Consider the following 4,721-nt stretch of genomic DNA (forward strand, 5'->3'; position numbering starts at 1 on the left):
TCTATCTATCTATCTATCTATCTATCTATCTATCTATCTATCTCAGGAGACAATTTCTAAAAACTGTTTTCTAAGAAGAGTGCCCATCACATGTCAGTCAGTCAGTCTGACATTAATTTCGTTTGTAAAGAAGAACATATCATGTTTTTTCTACATTTTCTGCGTTTGCTGTGTTTTGCTGGAAACAGGATGTAGTCTTGTATAAACAGAAATTATTTAGGTCAATCATTGGTTAAAAAAATAAAAAGGCTTTCAACCAGCAGCGACAATATGAGGCTTTTTTCCCCACTTGAGTTTCTGACTGCACAGGCAGCAGGTGCACACAGGGTCAAAGGTCAGTGTGAAAGAATGTGCGTGTATTAAGCACTTTATGATCCGTCTAGAGAGACCGTGGAGTGTTGTTCCATCTTGTCAGGCAGCTGTGACCCTTGACCTCTTAACTGTTTGATTTAATATTGGTGGTCTGAGACTGCAGGCTTGGCAGCTTCGAGCTACAGTTGCATTTATTGTCAGTCGGTTGGGACAAAAGTGCGTGAGTGTGTGTCTGTTTGTGTACGGCTGTAAAAGCAGGCCGGGCGGTGTTGTTTGCCCAGGTTGCCTTAACACCCTTGAAAAGAGCGCCCAGCACAGTAGGAGCAAATGTTCTGTCTTATCTCTGCCTCTGGGGGGGCCTTGTCATAACACTGGCGGTTTCTCTCTCTCTCGTACACACAGATATATCCACGCAAACACACAGTCCTTCAGAGTGTCCGCAGTCATTCTGACCAGAGATCAGACACACACCAAAACAACCAAAACAAGTCCTGCAGCTACACACACACACACACACACACACACACACACACACACAGCTGCTGCCACACACTAGGGCTGGGAGAATACAACAATCTTTATGTGTTGGGATCCTTTTTTTGCCATGTTTTTTAAAAATTGATTCTTTTTGATAGAATTGATTTTCTGTTTATTTTTTTATTTTTATTTTTACCAATGATTGACCTAATTTTTTTCTATATTATATTTTTTATACAGTACTGCCGACAGCGACACCATCATATCCGTTTCCAGCTAAACAAAAGCAAGCAAAAAAAAGGAGACAAAAAGCAGAAAATGTAGAAAATACATGTTAATAAATTTGGACCCTGCCAAGCACAAGCAGATACAGCATTCTCAACAGCCAATATAAATTGAAATTATGTTTTGTTCCTCTTATCTTTGAATTCAAACATTTTCATGACAAAAATGTAGCATTTCCCCAGGAGGGCAGTAAAGACTTTTACGACGATTAAGCAACCCAGCTGGTTATAGAAATGAAAGCGTAAAGGAAAAGAAAAAGAGAAAAGAATAGAGTGGGGGGAGAAGAAGAGCAACAAACCCGAAGCCAGTACAGCAAATGTGAACAGCCCTCCTATGTACAGTAATGGACAGGAGGAGAGGAAGAAGATGAAGGCAAGAGAGAAGGGGACAACAAGGGAAAGAGGAAGCAGAGGAGGGTCAGATGGAGGAAAAGTAGGAGGCGATAAGGGCGACTCAGTGTCCAAGACAATGCAAGTAGAAAGAGGAGATGCTGGAGGAGCCTCCTGGGAACCACCTAAACAGGGGAGGTCTAGACCAGCGGCTCCTCTAGTTGTCTGTCCACAGACAGACAGACAGACAGACAGACAGACAGACAGACAGACAGACAGACAGTCTGCTTTCATAAAAACAACAGTTCCTTCAGGACTCTTGATGAGCCTTTTTGTGGCAGAGCTTAATTTCTCTGCAGGTGGTTGACATCAGTGATGACCTGGGCATGTGCTACATTTCGAGCTTTGAAACTCCCTTTCTAATCGGCTAACTAATCTGTTTACTCCTCTGTGCTGTGAAAATGCAACTTTTATATCGTCTGTCAGAGCCCGTTGTTGTTGCAGTTCCCTCTTGCTACCAACAGAGGATGATAAAAGTCATGAATGACTTGTTTTTCCATTGAAATGTAATGTTCTTGATTACATTTATCTTTGTTATGTACAGCAGATCAGGGCCATGTTGGTGAGCGATGAGTGCCGTACCACTCTCTTTCTTTCTCCTTGTCTCTCAGTATCTCTCTCTCTTTCTCTCATGTCTCAGTGTGTACATTATGAGTCATGTGAGCCAGTAGTGTTGCAGTGATCTGGGCCTTTGGATTGCTTGGTGCTTGTGTAAACCATGGTGCTCTGGCTCCCGACTGATAAGTGAGCTGCCAATAAACTGGCTGTGAATGTGTGTATATTGGGACGGGTGGTGTGTGTGTATCTGGCCTTACGGTATGGTCACAGACTGTGCAGCATGTGCCACAGGTGAAAAGACATCATATTAAATACTTATTGAAAGAGGAATTTACTATGATTCACTGTAAATGCACATTATTATATGTAGGCTCTTAGGGCTGAAGATAATCAATATTAACGTAATTATACCTCATAGCGTTCAGCACTGTGCTGGTGTAAACTATATTGTCTATATTTTGAAAGTGACAGATGAATGTGTGTGTTCAGATAGTGGTTGAAGGCTTGAGCTAGTCAAACACCATACAGCATCAGACAACATGTAGCCCTTTGGTTCCCAACCCCCAAGTGCTGCAAGATTATTAACAGGATAAGGAAGGGAAAACAAATTCTTTTTTTCTCCAGATGTTTCCTTTTTATTTTAGAATAAAGGGTAGCTTTCCCTCTTCATGCATCAAAAACCTGTTCACATAAAAGAGAAGCTTGGTTTAAAGTTCTTACTGTACAACTCATAGAGCTATGGACTGTGACGAGGTCACCAGTTAACACCTTTGCTTTGACGGGCTGAAACTAATGACTAATTATTACTATAGATTAATCTATTGATTGTTTTAAATGTATTAAATGAACCAATGTGTCTTAAAAATGTCTTCCTAGGTGGCATTCTTAAACAGTTTACAATGAAAAGCCCTGGCCAATCACATCGTGTATAGAGTCGGTGGGCGGGCTTAACATAAGGACGGCAGAGTTGCAACGGTTCCCTGCTACTTGAAAACAAAGAAGATGGCCGTCAACAGCGGCCGCGACTCTGGAAGACGGTGTTAAGCTCTGAAGTCATTCTTAATAAAGGAAGATGAGGAGTTTAAAGTTATATTATAGTTATATAATCTATCAACTAGTGTTGCTCTGGTTGGTTGCAGCGCTGTCCAGAGGGAATTTGAAAGGCAAGCGTTTACCCCGCCCCTCGGATTGAGCCCTGCCAATGGGGAGTTGCCACACCCAACATCTGGATGTGGGCCTGGCTGCCCGGGCTACAATGATTGAGTTCATCGTCACAACTGTAGTCAAGCCAAAAAGGTTGGGACCCACTTCTGTGATGTGGAAAATAATCTTTTTATGGTTGTGTATTTTAGACATACGTACTGCAGTTTTTCCACAGTATTTATATTTATAAATACATTTGTTTTTAATTCAGAGGCTTGTGCATTCTCACAAGAATAAAATCCTGCTAAAATCCTGATTGTGAAGGTTAAATGTTGTGGTGTGATATGGCCAAATTTAGTCAATATTACAATTGCTAAAATTAGCGGTATCAGTAATTACTACATTTATTCATTTTATGGTTAAATAAGGTAGTGTCTCCAAACTTACCTCAATAACTTGTCTCCTGCTAGTTGTACTACAGCACTATTAAAAACTAAGTGAATTATGTTAAATCATGTTTGTTGTATCTCTTTTCGGTGTTGTAGTTTGCAGACGTCCCTGTTAGCGCTAGCAGCAGAGAGCAGAAACCAGCAGGCAAGTGGTATTTAAATAGACTCCTGGTGTACTTACAAACTTCCCCATCCATTGTTTTATTACTACATACACTATTTGTACGACTGTAGAAGTTTGCTATCATTTTGGGCATTATTAGTGGTGTAATTAACACACTTGGTTCCCTTAGCGCCTGCACTAAGCTAACCAGCTGATAACACTAACTCACCCCACGTTCGACCCAGGTTTAAAAAGCTTCTGGGGAGTTGTTTGGCTCGAGATCGTGGTGTAAGGGACCCTAGGGGGGGGAATTCCTCTAAAACCATCACTTTTAGACTGTTTGGGGAAAAACACATTTGTGCAAGATCTTGACACATTGTTTTATCTTCTCTCTCGATAAACCCAACAGATAGAGCTTGAGGGAGCTGTGTAACTAACTTCATGTAATCTTCCTGATTAATGAAGCCCTGTTGTAACATCATTTATTATGGGCGTGTGGATCTAATATAACTTGACAGCCTGGAGAGGCAGGAAGTAAACACTCCTCCAGTGTGTAGACGCAACAACCAATGTCACTGCCCTATCAGCTTAAATAAGGAATCTGTTATGGATTTCTGTGAGTGAATTAGGATTTTTGGACCATGTTTACCATCACTTTGCCACCCTCACCCCGTTACCTTCATTTTAAGCTATTCCTTTTCTTTTTTCTCCCTGCTTTTTAAACAATCTCCTTTCTCTTTCTTCTCGACCCTCTGCTGTTTTTTAAAAAGCTCTACTCCACCTCCACATCTCTATCACCCCTTCTTTCATTCTATCCATCTGCCCCCTCCTCCTCTCTCTGTCTCTGTCTCCAGCCAGACCCCTAGCCTTGGCGAACCAGGTCTTGGCGGTATGATAATGTGGAAAGTTGAACTGGCCCCATTACAGCGAGGCTGATGGTAGGACCGATAAGGCTGTTGATAATGGGTGCAGATAGCGCTGACACAGCGGTCCAATAGCCTAGCC

At 41.7% G+C, this 4,721-nt stretch overlaps 3 protein-coding genes across 4 annotated transcripts in view; 2 read left to right on the forward strand and 1 right to left on the reverse strand.

Annotated features, from left to right (window-relative positions):
• LOC116693433 (uncharacterized protein KIAA0513-like) overlaps nt 1–4,721 on the reverse strand; it is a 453,101-nt gene that overhangs the window by 81,642 nt on the left and 366,738 nt on the right. The window lies entirely within an intron of this gene.
• Nucleotides 1–4,721, forward strand: part of LOC116693434 (uncharacterized protein KIAA0513-like) — a 453,088-nt gene that overhangs the window by 53,459 nt on the left and 394,908 nt on the right. The window lies entirely within an intron of this gene.
• Nucleotides 1–4,721, forward strand: part of LOC116693372 (zinc finger protein ZFPM1-like) — a 143,751-nt gene that overhangs the window by 9,824 nt on the left and 129,206 nt on the right. The window lies entirely within an intron of this gene.

The sequence above is a fragment of the Etheostoma spectabile genome, chromosome 8 (assembly GCF_008692095.1).
Source record: "Etheostoma spectabile isolate EspeVRDwgs_2016 chromosome 8, UIUC_Espe_1.0, whole genome shotgun sequence".
NCBI classification, from domain to species: domain Eukaryota; kingdom Metazoa; phylum Chordata; class Actinopteri; order Perciformes; family Percidae; genus Etheostoma; species Etheostoma spectabile.